Source organism: Bombus terrestris, chromosome 9 (genome assembly GCF_910591885.1).
Source record: "Bombus terrestris chromosome 9, iyBomTerr1.2, whole genome shotgun sequence".
NCBI classification, from domain to species: Eukaryota; Metazoa; Arthropoda; class Insecta; order Hymenoptera; family Apidae; genus Bombus; species Bombus terrestris.
This window is the reverse complement of record NC_063277.1, coordinates 9,794,869-9,809,876: the sequence shown is the minus strand read 5'-3', so window position 1 is coordinate 9,809,876 and position 15,008 is coordinate 9,794,869. Positions and strand designations below refer to the sequence as shown.

Sequence of the window (15,008 nt, the reverse complement as noted above, 5' to 3'; positions counted from 1 at the left end):
CGTTAACCCCCTTGTAACTAGCGTACGATTATATATCAAGATTTAACATGTACATGTTAATTTAAATGCTCCAAATTGTTTACTTCTTTGCGGTGTAGTTTTTGCTTAAAATGGAGTTGAAGTTGTGCTATATTCTGTAAAGTAAGGTAGAGTAAACTAAGGTAAAAGCAAAATGAGGTAAAGTAAAGTAAAACAAAGAAAAGTAAAAATGTGTGAATAATTATTATTATACGGTAGCAGGTAAAAAATTTCGAAAAATACGTATCCTCTATTCCGTTCCACGGTTTACAGAAACAAATACGAAAATTGATTAACAGGCAGTCAGAAAAATTGCCCGAAAAGATTAAAATTTTTTTCATATAGTATTATTGTTTCACATATAAACGAATGAATTTTTGTGTAAATTCTCCACGTGATTGAATTCTTCATTCAGCAGCACACGATTTGAAAAACAATTTTTTCCACTGCAGGGGGAAATATAGTGTGCCTAAAATATTCTAAAAAATATGTTTTCAATCTAAATTATTTAAACCATTATCTATACCACACGGGCATGTATTTGATATGTTCCCTCATTGCGAGTAGACACTACAAATATACTCGAAACTACGAGATATTTATTAATGTGTCTTTAATAAGAATATTTACTTATATCGACACATTTTTCTTTATCAAGATTTACGAGATACCGTAACGAACCATACGATATTTCTATTAATAATTCTCTTCGTGACTAATGTTCTTATGTCAGTAGAACGAAGACGATATAAGCGAATGAATTTGACTTCTGGAGTTTAGACAGATCCAGGTAAATTACATAATCTTGGCTTCCTGATATTACCGAATCACTTTCAAAGATATATGTATAACAGTTCTAGCATGTTCAGACTAACGTTACCACGCTCCACATAACTAAGTACTAACCCCATTAATATTTATCTTCGCATCATACGAGAGCTGCAAAACACTAAGACAAAAGCTAATTTACATTTCACAAACTATTTGACGATATATCCTGAGTTACATTAATATTATAATTTCAATACCCAAGTAATATAAAATTCTTATTGTACCGTACGGTAATTTACTATTGTATCGTATGTTGCATATTGTATTTTGAAACAAAATTTCAGTATTCTATTAAATGTATTTAATTCAGATATCAGTACATTGACCATTTTGAAGAACGATTCGAGAAATCGTAATTACTAGTAGTACAAGTCAAGCCTTTATCCACCTGAGTCAATGATTTAATAGAAGCCTTATAATTCGAGTCAAAATTTCGAATCGTTATTCTACAATTCCAAAATAAGTTGATAGTGGAAGTAAGTATTAATGAAGTTTAATCGAACTAGCACTAATGCTATATGCGTGAGTTTTATTTATTATATATCTTTATAGTACTTAGATTATTTAATAAATATTATGTAAAAAAAGTGGCATTTAACGAAACTTCACTGACACCTGTTTCCACTACTCCATTTATTTTTGCTTCCGACTGTATTTCTGATCAACACATGCCTGAAATACGTGATTGTCTACCAATCATTAAACTCCTTACAGCGATAAAACGCGAAAGGTAGTGGCTGGCGGTTGCTCAGTTGGCCGCGAAGACGCGTTTTTGTTTGTGACACGTGTCATTCCGTTCGAACGTGATAAACGGCGGGAACATGACGGCGCGGCGGAAACGGGAGAACGTTTCGGTCCGGTCGATGATTTTCAGAACCGGCACGCGGGACAGCAGCCGCGCAATTTCACCGGCGAAAAAAACGATTTAATTAACCGACGCGGTAAACGTGCGATCGCCATGCGGAAGATAGATAACCGCCCATGTAAAATAGAAAGAATCGCGGCCGATCTCGCGAAGCGGAAGCGACATGACAAACTCGTTACTGCTAGGTACACTCGTCATGCTGCTTTTGCGGTTCGATTATCCTATCGCTGGTTAAAGTGATACGTAGCGACCGGCGGAATCCTGTAATCCTGACGAATTCCAAACCCCGTACAGGATGTCTCAGTGGTAACAGTACGATCGACATAATGATTATGCGTGGAAAAAAGAATAAATAGAAAATATGCCATAGTATTTTTTACATGACGTCTTGCTTTCGAGAAAATCGAACTTGAATACTTGCGAAAATATTCGAAATCTGTAAATATTTCTTTACGAATATTATGCGTCATACGAGACATTTTGAAATTTCATTAGCACTGCTATGACACTCGAATATCACGATTTTATTTTGATAAAACTTGAAATGAGTCTGAAAACATATGTGTATGTAGAAATTACTAGATGTTTGTTTTACGTGTATACTTCGTAGAGGCTAGAAAAGTACTTAAATAGATAATTATCTATGATTCGTTATATTAACAAACTTCGATATTCAACGGGCCATGTTAAACGCTTGTTATACACCTAAAGTGGCTATTCATGCCTTATATTAATTTTACACTAAATATATGTTTGCGATCAATCAGATCAAATTAGATCAATGATTAAATCAGATTAGCTGAAATATGGTTGCAAATTATAAATATGATAAATATGTTGAAATATTTTCTTGAAAACGAGGCTTTAATCGTGTAAATTTTACTTTTTGACTTACTATTATATTATGCGTAGAAAGAACTAATCATTCGTATCGTCAAGAATTAGCCTACGCATGTTTAACAAATTTTAAATTCGATTTTCTCCAAAGAAAAGCATCATATAAAAAAATCATATTCCAAAATTTTTTACTTAATTTTTACCTCCTTAGCTCTTCAACATAATTACTGAAACATCCTATGGTATTGGGATTTATTTCGTAGTCATACTGCCACCATGCACGCTGATTCGTTTGCAGTTCCTTTCAATGGGCGTTTCCACGGACGTTCTAGATAGATACACAAACGCAACCACGAAACTTTCCTACGGGGCACGAGCCGGAATCATTGGAAATCGATAACTTGGAAAGTTAAATGATAAGCTGCACTTGCGTGATTGACGGTTGCTTCGAACCTCGCATGAATCATAGTATCGGTTGAGCGGTTTAATGACGTGGAATTTCATCCTTTCCCTACATACCATGATATTTTTCCTCTGGGATCCACCGTCGTTAGCGATACCAACGACGTCTCCATGTTTTAACCGATCCGATATTTGGCGCTGGATACTATTATACCGGCGATTAGGGAGCTCGCTTTAGTAGATTGATTCGAAGAAATACTGTCCTAAACTAAGTAAATAGCGATAATACAGGATTGATTGCTATTTCAAGGACTAGGAATCATAATGGTGTAAGCCAATTCACCGGTATATTTTATCAAATAATTTCCTGCATTTATGAAAAGTATTTTAGAAAAAGTTCGTTTGATTTTTTAAGTTATGCAATTGTAAAACTAAATGTGCAATATCGTTAAAAATGTCAATAACCGATTAAATTCAAATTCTCAAAATTTTGACTAATATCACTGCAATCTTCAGTCAGCCATTTGATACGATGCTATAATAAAATTATTTAATATTTTATTTAATTTTATTAAACCGAATCAATGGAGAAAAAAATTAGTCGATCAATGTTTCAAATTCATATTTTCCTCGAATTATCATAAATTGAATTCGATTACGTATACTGTAATATATGTAATTACATAAGTTATATATGTACAAGCTATATTCTACAAATGTAATATGGTATATTACAAGTTTTATATACACGTATGCTCTCTTTACGTTTAAGGATTTAAATTCCGAAAAGTCAGTTAAAGGTTGAGGCAATTTGACGATAACAATTTCAATGAACTAAATTGTCTAAAAAATTGGAGGGAATATTTGCGTAAAAACGGATTGAAAATGTAATCAATTCTTTTTTAAATTGCAGGAAAAGCGAGTTAAAAAGTACATTCCAGTACACAGGTAGATGTACCTGTAGACTGGTTTAACGTATTGTCTCTATTCTGTCTCTACGCGTCTTTTAATAAAAAAGATACAACGAAAATTTCATCAAACAAAAAATGTGATTCGAGTGCTTCGAAACTAAAGCTTAGAAGTTCAAACTACGTTAATAATTACGTAGAATTTGTTATGATTTATCGATTAATAAAATAAAAATTAGGAAAATTTTTAACGTGAATCTTAAAAAATGGTATCAATTTTATTCGTCTTGTAGAGATGCGTAAAAATGAAAATCTGGTGCAGTGGTATCATATTTCAGGCATTTTCAAGTTCGGATCAGCTGAAAAAGTTTGGAAATCTCTGTATGTTATACAATCTTTTTCCAATTTATTTTTCCATTTTCTACGAGATAACCAAATAACAGGTTTCCAAAACAGTTTGTATACCTTTGGTAAAAGCCTGTTGTTTTCTTCCCCGTAAGCGGACAACAATTTTGTTATTACCTACAGAAAAAGAATCTCGAACTTTTAACGCATTTCATTGTCAAATAACTGCGAAACACATTATTCGAAAAAAATATAAAATATTTTCTTTCCTTCTGAAACATTCAATGTCTCAAAATCTAATTTCCCATAATATACATATTACGTAATCCCATATCATGATTGCTAATAAGCACACTTGTAGTATATTTTTCATCTGTTCTTTTCTTTCCAAGTTCACAAGATCACCTATATTTTTTATAAATACATTTATAATTATCTTATACTCACCTTTCATTTTATAAAATAATTTTTCTATTCTAAAAATACTACTAAACTGAGGAGACTCTGCAAACAATTCTTTGTATAAAAATTGCATATAAATGTAACAATTATATTGAATGCAATATGTACATTGCAATCATAATTGTATTAAACAGAATAATCTAAAGTGACAAGAATTCCAGATATTGCATAATAAATACGCACACATAGCAGTCCAAACTCTATCTGTATAAACCAAATCATAAATTTGAAACGTCGCATCGCCACAATAAATGTAAATGATCGAACACTTAAACGACAGCACGTAAACACTCGAAATAATCCACTTCTCCCGGCGAAGTAAAATTCAATATTTCAAACGTCCATTGTTCACCTCTTCATCCGTGACGGTAATTCTTATATTACGTCGAGTAAAATAAGCGGGACCGGTTACAGTCATTTCATTTGCATTTGCACTGTTAAAACATTCCTGTTCGTCGCATCGATCTGCGAAACGTCATCGAGAAACATTTTTCAGAAACGAAATTTCCAGATAATAATAAATACCTTTGGTATTAGCTCCACAGCAATTTATCGAAAGCAGAATCCCGAATGACTCGTTACGTCGATCTCGTCGCTTTCGAATATCAATTATTCCCGACGGTACAAGCTGAACGGAGCAACTTGCCAACTGGTTCTCGCGAGGTCTTGCCGATTATCGTTTTCATCTACTTGGGCAGGATGCAACAAAAGGGAAACACCAAACCAGAGTTTCAACCAGAGAAAAGCTAATCTAAGAGAGTCAGAGAGAGACTATATGTGTTTGAACGTGTCGAAGAAAGATAGGATAACTTGGATAATTAGTCGACGTCCGTGCCAGAGGAAAGTCGAGCGTGGCAACCTATAGGTCTTCTCCTTCCTCGCGATCACGAGGTAACCGGGCGCAGTTGCGAAACAACCATAACAAAAGATAGAATTAATTAGGATGGGACGATCGTCGGTTCGATGAAATCCCGTTGGCAACGGTCCAGTAAACAAGTAGGTATTGATTCAGATGGCAAAGGTGGAGTTTCGGGCTGCAGAGGCGGATTAGGGTGGGGAGGACAACTCTCGGCTCGCATTAACCGGCTGTCGTACGTATTTATCCGCAAATTTATATCTTCGGTACATATGTGCCGGCGTTTAAACACAATGGAATCCGGGGAAGGGCGCGACGAAAGTTGCACAACGGTGAAATACTACGAGCTCGGATCGCATGTGTCAATTAGTATTCAATTTATGACTGCCAGCAAAAACATTGGCCGATGGACTGTAACGTTGGACCGAATATACACGTGTACGTATACGATAGTATTCCAGGATTGCTTTTGGTTCCTATGTATCTATGTTTCGAATGTTCGTGTGCGGAACGCGAACAACGAGTCGGTCAGATTACTCCGGGCCGGCCGCGTCGGCCGGTCGCCACTCTTCCGAAATAACGATAGGTCAGCCAGTTACGCTCGATATGAATATTGGCGTGTGAACGCGATGAAAGGTAAATATCTGGAATCCCCCGTAACCCGTGTCGATTCGATCGTAGTCGATGTCCAACGTCAATCGACGCGACCGATACGATGTCCAATTCGGTGGCCAATGTTTTGCAGATTGTTGCGTCACGTGGACCTTCAGCGATCACTGAACATCATGTACCACGAACTTGTCTACCCTTTTCCGTTTTTTTCCAATTCTTTGTTCTTTTCGGGTTGATAGGCGCTATATAGGTTAGTTTATGAACTAACAATTTTGTTTCGCAGCGATGAAAATGCGCTAGCAGATAGAAAATACCTACACGTATCAGCTGTATGATTTATTTTCATAATTACTTTTCTTAGAAAGTAATACTCGCACGGTTTTATGCTCGTGTCAAATATTTTGCAAATTCAATAAAATTTCGAATAAATCTTGAACGATCTGTAAGGCGTCCGCTTACTGTGCAGACATAAAACAAATATAAACATTTTAATACTGATGAACGTATTTGACACTTTAGTTTGGACACTTTCTAGAAGAAATGAAACGACAGGAATTTAAAGTTTCAATTAATCTAGACTAAATTATTAAAAGAAACAAGATGGATATGGTACTTGACTGGCATCATTAAAATTATTTGTTTAATTCGATTCTCTTCAAAATTCTGCTAAAACGAAGGGAATGGAAAAGAAAAATTAAGAAAATATTTTAATATAAGTTGTAACATTATAAAAGATTTGATTATTTCATATAAATTCATAAATTTACACTACCCTGATCGCAAATACGAATCGACCTAGGAATTTTCATGGCAACTCGACAGCGTCCGACTATTTCTGCTTCGTGAAAGAAATTTTCAGCGAAATTTCGCCAGAAGCAGGAGGATTATTTAGCGAGGTAGAAGACATTTGCGTAAGCTCTGAAACGAGCACTTCGACTTTCAGTTCTAAAGTCGATTTCCCAAAGATGTATCCGTACACGAGGGATAACTCTGCAATTTCGAAGTTTTGTCTCGCAGTACGTGTAAAGGCGCTAGTAAGGACAGAATCTGATAGAGTACTTCGTTAAGGAAGCACTTTCTTGTTCCCCGTTATCGTAAAAAGTAAAGATCCGTACGAATTTCCTATAGTACACTGCGAGCCACGCTTTATCATACAAAGTTATGAGCGCTGAATAGATCTGCTGAAATGTGATTGCACAATTTCAACCTATATAGTTTATATTCCCAAGTTTTCTTTTTTTTAAAATAATATGTCGCACGTGGTTTCACGTTTGTATCAAATGTTTTGTAAAATTAAATGAAACTTCAACATATTTTGAAGGAATTAAATGGTGCCTGTGATTTATCATTTTGATATTCTACTGATTGTGAGAGCGAACTATTTAGCGCATCAATCTTATTGTAACAATTATACACTACGATTTTATAAAACGAGAGTATAGCTTACAAGGGCAATAGATAAATAAAATAGGATAACAATATTTATATCAGGTATGTTAGATAACGATACATTTTTTAAATTAGGCCGACAATATTCGTTATATAATGTATTAGAAAATATGAAAGAAGAAAAATACATATCTACCAAGTTGTGTAGTATGAGAAAAGAAGCAAAGTTAACTAATATGCATGTAGGTAATAATAAAGCCGAACTTTGTTCACAAACTAACAAAAATATTGATATATAGAAATAAAATGTATAGAACATAGTTTACTATTAAATTTCTTTTAACAAGCTACGTCTGTTTTCGAATGCATGGCCAACTCGGTGAAAGACATCTAATATAAAAGTATCAGCTTAAACTTTCTTTTATTCACCATTATACGCGATACTTAAACCAATTTATAGAATTTGCCATTGTTACTGGTAAGACTAGCAACTAAAAGGACATAAGTTGTACTTTTTCTTTCTCTGAATGCATCGCCGACAACGTACATAGCCCGTAGGAGAAAACAGACGACTGGAAAGGCAGGATCTTTGGGTAGTACAGCTGCCAGTCGTCGAAAAAGCATTCTCGAATGGCGCCCGGCACTGCGGCACTGAGTCCATCTTGCAGAACAGCCTTTTACCTTGTCTCGCTTTTGTCTCGTTGAACGGTCTTCTTCCTGCGGATAGTCTGGGGAGAGTCTCCATCTGTTAGTTCGTTTAAAAGTGTTTCGCGAGTTGGCGAATTCGGTTGCACCGCGCACTGTTCCTGTTAAATTTCTTCAATGGCTCAGCCCCGGTCAGCGCGGCGGTACACGCGCGACTCCTTCGTATTTTCCGAAATTTTCTTCCTTTTAACAACTTGGACTCTGACCAAACTTTGTCCTCGTACCCGGCCTAACTTCCGTCTTGCAGAGAGACGAATGATCCCGATCTCTTCCCCCTTCCACCAACATTTCCATCCGGCTCTCCGACTTCCGCCCTTTTGCTTTTTCACCCTTACTCGGCTGACCCAACCTACTCTATCTTCGTCTCCCTCTCTCTCTCTCTCTTTCTCTCTATCACCCCCCAATTTTCCTTCTCTTTTCAGAGCGGACCCTACCGACGTAGCCGAACTTACTTATAAGTTATGTTTTCAAGTGAACTTTCCTGGCAACGCGGAATTTTCGAAACTTTGATATTCGATAACTCTACCCTCCGCGCGAGCAATCCTCACTTCTCGTTCTTTCAACGACCAAGGGGAGAAAAGGTTGGCAATCTTACCTCTAGGATCCGCGATTCTTACGACGCCAGGGGTTACTCCACGTGCTTCAGACTCTCGGATCTTGACGAGAGAACTCGCCTATCTAGAAAAAGAGTGCGAAGCTTCTCTACTGATTTAGTCTCGGACACAGAGTTCGCGTCGGTAGCTGGTAAAAATTAGATTTAGTCCGAGTAAGAATTCAATCTTCCGAAGTTCGCGACTTCGGTTTCCTCTTCAGCTTGACAATAGGTCGTCAGAAGTTGGCCAACGCCACGTCGAATCGCGGACTAGGGATACGTGTTCCTGAATCAGCCTCTCCTATATCCAAACGTAGGTAGTAGAGACCCCACAATCGAGTAACATTAGCAACGCGATGAAGCTCTGCCTATCCCGAAGGAATTTTCCATCAAACCGGGGCTTCTGAGCGGTATTTACGATCGCTCGTAAAGTCGGATGACTATAGTTGGCCGTTTGCGTACTAACCTATAATGCTCTCTCTCTATCTTTCCCTTTTTTCACTCTGCCCTCGCCCTTCAGGCGTGGTCGTTGTACTTCATCGATCTACCGTTTTGAAAGAATCTCTCTGACTTTCGCTTTCGCGTCCCCCTCCCTCTCGTTATTAACTACATAACCATTTCGAAGCCATCCATCGACGAATTAACTTTCGACTCTTTTGCTTCCCTGCATCAGAAAGTGGCAAGGATTCTCTGCCCTACCCCCTTCTCCGAACTCACTCGATCAACTTTCTCTAATCCTCGACGAGTCAATAGGGAAAGAAGTCCTGCCGGTTACTTTAGACAGTAAAGCATCTGTATATATCTTCGAATGCGATGAATTTGAGCGTTATTAAAGGAACTTGAAATATCTATTGATACTGAAGGAGTCAGAGCGTCTCTGCTCGACTGAGATAGCGATGTTCATTTGATGTTTTCTTATGGTTGACAAGAGTTTCGAGGGTTAAATTACATTCTGGTTGTGAGTAGGTTTGATTGTTTAAATTGCGGAAGCAGGTGTTTAATCGGTGATTTCAAAGTATCGAACGTATCACTTTACTATTTTTATAATTTTATTACTGGAACCGCGAGGGAGCAGCACAAATCTTTGAGTTAATAGCCGTTTCGACTTAACGAAATTTTCGAGTAAGAGAGATTCACCAAAAGAATATTCGACATACACATAGTTTATACAAAGGCACAATTACATTCACCTTTTCAGAAAGTGTTTGTTAAACTTCCTTTTAGAACTCATTTTATTCAACGTACATAAATGCAAAAAGATAAAGGCGCGAGAGATAATGATAATTATGTGTTCGACTGACAGAAAGCGATTGGCTTCTATGGATCTGCACGTGGATGTTGTAGTCGAAGGACCAAAGGAATATGGCTTGTGTCGTCTTACGTTATTTGAGACAATCCCAAAATTTGGAAAAGAGGAGACAATATCAAATGATTGGTTTCTCACATCTTGTGACACGTAGCGTAGCTATAGGTGCACTTCGATTTGCAGAGGCAGCGGCGATAGAAGTTCGACTTATAGAGGAAAACTTCGATATGTCGAAGTCCGGCTATTCTACATTCGAGTTACAGAGGTAAAATAATACACTTGGACGTGTGTGAAATAATTCGAGTAAAAGTAAGTTTTATTTCCAATATCTTAGATTTCTAGAGGTTTCCGCAGCGGAGCAACAGGCAATGAACAAATTTGTAGTCTTATGGAGATCTTCTAGCTATACAGGTTCGACTATATTTTATTTTATTTTGTGAATTATATGAAGAAATGTTTCTACGTTAATGTAGATATTTTTCTTAGAGGATATCTCTATACACAAGTTTTTATAAAAAGGAAAATATACCAAAATGGTCCTTGTATTGATTTATAAAAAAACTAAAATAAAGTAAACTGGTTAACAAATAATTTTGAAATTATCTTAAATATTAAGGAATAACTCTGTAAAACTACGTTGTTCAGAAAGTTACAACTATTCAGATCAAGTATTGAAACCATCTGGATTACGTGACTTTGGCGTAACGAAAGGACATTGCAAACTTTGTAACGCTATATATACACACGTCATAAATCTAAGACATTGAAGACAGTATCCTTGACAGGAAGTTGACCACTAGGTACTATCGGGTTAGGACCCGTACGTAAACAGTTTGTTGCCTCTGAACTCCTTTTGTAGTAATAAAACTGCCCTACACACGATCGAAGAACCCTATGCTCCTTTAGAAGACCACCAAAGGCGATCAAATTGTACGTATTATTTCGGATCTGAAACTTGAAAGGGAATCACGCCGCTGTTTTGCAAAGAACACGATACAGATTTCAAAGAAAGTATTTTTAAATGTCAGCAATATTTCTGTCTTTATTTTGCCACTAAAATTGCTACGATCTGTTAAAGATATTTTTATGAATATGAAATAAAAAATAACGAATTGGATTTCTTTTATGTCATCTTTTATGTTGTCTACAATGTCATCAGTTATCAAGATTTTTCTTATGAACTATTTATTCATGGATCAATTATACCGAACATTCAAAGTAAAATTTAATAATTTTAATTCGATTTGGTTTATCAATGAATCCAAAAACATAACATAGAAGTATTATATTGAAATAAATATGAAACTACTTTAAAATTAATTAAATAAAATCACACAGAGTATAGAAGAATTATATTTCAGTTTTCCACATTCGCTATTAAAAAATTTTAATTTAACAATTATAATACATTCAAGACACGTATATTTGCACTTCAAAAGAAGAAAATTGTATCTTTCATATTTCAATATCGTTAATCATGTGACAGGTAATTTCATTACAGTTCCATGAATCACCTTGCACAGTAAATAGCAATGCACTATTTTCGAAAAATTACAACTTCATATTTTCAATCTCACTTTCACGTTTCAACGTCAAACCACCATAAACATCGACGACAGAATAAGTACCGTGTAACACGCAACAACGTTTCCACTATCAAATTGTCAACAGACTAATTCGAACGACACTCGAACGTCACAATGCGGTCGAGTATACTCGATATCCTTTTTCCGTGGCTAAACTTTCGAGACGCTTGACCTTAGCCCTACTTGATCGTTCTTTTCCAACGTTTCCGAATATTCTGGCTCACAGAGGAGACAGATGAATTAGGAAGGTTGGACCGGATCAAAAGAGCTACGACGAGGTCACTGTAAAGCATAAGTTTCACTGTAAGTTAGCACAGGCGAGTCGATGGGCTGGGCTTTTCCGGAGAAAAGAATGACTCGATGGAAGCCGCAATTATCCATATCCATCTGAAGCAATGAGACGATATCTCAACGGCATAATCGGCTTCACTTTGCGCAACGATAAGACCAGATTAAATATAGGAAGTCTATAGGCTGTCTCGCGGGATATTTCGAAAAAGGAAAGTTGTATTAACGTAAAATCTTATCAATTCGTCTTCCCCGTCTTTTTCGTTCAACTCACGAGTTCTGTCCTTTCAGCAATTTTAAGCAAAGACAGACCGACCGGTCGCTTTATCGGTTTTCCCTCTGGGGAAACATAATTAAGAGGTAATTATGGCTATATTTTATGATAATGGATTAAAGTTCCCTCTGATACTGAGGTAGTGTGTTTTCTCTGACGAATCTGACGCCTTGAGGGATTCGTCGATATTAATAACGTGAAAAATACTAATTTCTTTGTGTCATCGTAGAATTATACCATGTTGCTTTGTGACTTTTATGCATAGTTTACTTTTTATCACATTCTACTTTTCATTTTCATAATATCAAATTTTTTTAATCATACAAAAGTACTACTAATAGGTACAAAAATTTGATATACTTAGACTTAATTAATTAGTATGTAACAATGCACAATGATGTGCAAATACTTTTTGCAGTCAGTGCACGTGGTTTTGCTACTATTTTTCAGAAGTTTGTTAATGATAATGAACTCAAACGTAATGGCACCAAGATAAAGAAGGAATAATATATTGCTATATTTTCATCCACTTCGATACGTCTACTATTTTGACTGGTAATATTTTTAAATTTCTTATGAATTTTCTGCGATATCGTTCGATGGATTTTGAAGCGTTTTGGCGTTCCTACCGTCCATAGTACGCGAGCGAAATGAAAATTTTAACAGGAGCTGTTCATGAAATTACGTAAACTGTAAACCGTTTGATAGTTGCAGAATATTTCGGCCAGCTGCTTTCCATGTGACCTGATGTTGACTCACCCCCACTGCTGCGAATCAGTTTTCATATAAACGAGAATTTCCAGCCTTTCTGACGCGACATCGACGTCATTTCCAACTTTTTCAATGATCCATTCGTCGACCCAGATTCCCGGTTCGGCCCTGTGACAAAAATTATAAGAAGCGTCAAGCATCTGCACGCAAATTAACACGGTCTGCAACTTATTCCCATAAAGTGGAAAATTTTTTTAATGTTTCAAACGACTGCATTTATCTATATAGAATTTTATGTGTGTTTAACAATAGGTTTCATATGAAGCACAACAATGGTAACAAAAATCGGCCAAATATTATATTCTCCATTTTAAAATATTTTAATGTTTCTATTTCCGTGCATTGAAAAGCACTTCGCTGCAGTCAAGCGATTCAACTTTCAATTGCATTATTATTCTTCAGAAACGTTTTCACGTGGTTATATCGCAGATTTAAATGATTTTATTTCATGAATAAAAAACATAATACTTTCAAATATGATTTCACATATAATGAATACATTTAATAGTTCCAGATTTACAGGATATTTTTAAAATTAACCTTTTTTCGAACATTTTCATACAAACGCAAATTTCTATTAGTTATATTTTCAGTTTGTTTCATTTACTAAATGATAGAATGATTACTCTAAATATTTCATACATTTCCACATTTTGCGTAGTTTCATATCTTTCAATTGTCCATAAATCATCCATAACCTATTTATAATCTTGTAACATTTTGCGAAGGTCGTACACATGACATATTCTGTTATATTAAAAAAATGTATTTTTAATCCATTAGAAGCGCAGACTGTTTAACAAAGTTCGCGTTAATATTTTTCAATCCTCTGTGTTTGTGTCCGTCGTTGTGTTTAGCAGAAAAAATACAGTAACCGCAGTGCGAGGCAAATAAATGGATAAAAGAAGTTTCCGTACTTCTAAACGTGGTATTCTTTGGTATGGACGAGGTCTTAATCCTTTGCACCTGGGAACCATTGTTAAGAGGTCGACAAATGTAGGGAAATTTTTAATGTACGCGCGAACAATTTAGAACACTGACTCCTTCTTAAAAACTTTCCACGTTTGTTCTTCGAGCTATATTTCACGAGCATGTGACAATAAATGAATATTTCAAAAACCTATTTAAAAATAAATTAATTAATTAATTAAAAATTCATAAGAGAACAAATAAATATTTCTGGATTTCACATTAACTTCTTCCATGAAATTGTATTCCCTTTTCGTGAACTACATCTACCAATACATTATTAATACATTACGTATTACTAATATCAATATCGATCATCATTTAACCAATTATGCCGAACCACAAACGCATACTAAATCATCTGAGCCACAAATCTCTACAATAAATCCTAATCAAACTTCACCTCGATCTTTTAATGCCTAGTGAACCTTACCAGAAATCAAGATCCTAATGAAAACAGGAAAGAGAACGAACCTCGAACAAAATCGTGGTAAACACGAGCAAACTAGCCGAGGAAGCGAGGAAAAGAAGGCAGCGAAAGAAGCTGAAGCTGGCTAAAACAAATTTTTTTCCTGCACAATAGGAAATTAGTTCTGAGAGGAGGTTTGGAACGAAGAAAAAGGGGATGAGGTACGATTCACCGTTTGGCCGGGTACAAGTAGATTTTCCCTGTGGTGGTCTGTCGTCCGGTCCGCCGGGAGGATCGTCGCAATTAGAGCGTCGGTTGCCACCGATGGAAAACCGGGTCGGTCTTTTCGAGGTTAGAGGACAGCAGCGTTTCGGTGCCACGGTCGGATAACGATAGAAGAAGGGATCCAGCCTTGCAGACAATGCGAAACGATTTCCACCCTCCTCCGCGCTACAGGCCAGCCTCACCTCGTGGTTCCAGGAATTCAGCCGCTCTGAATTCATTCGACAACGATGCCGGGAGATCAGAACGCGAAAAAAGGAAAAGTCAGCCGAATGACCAGATAGACGCGTGGATGGACGGT

General features: G+C 36.3%; 1 long non-coding RNA gene across 1 annotated transcript in view; it reads right to left on the bottom strand.

Annotated features, from left to right (window-relative positions):
- Positions 1-15,008, bottom strand: part of LOC110119566 — a 119,503-nt gene that overhangs the window by 33,648 nt on the left and 70,847 nt on the right. Inside the window, exon 4 of the long non-coding RNA XR_002308039.2 lies at positions 13,036-13,155. This is a non-coding gene — a long non-coding RNA (uncharacterized LOC110119566). The remainder of the gene's footprint in view (positions 1-13,035; positions 13,156-15,008) is intronic.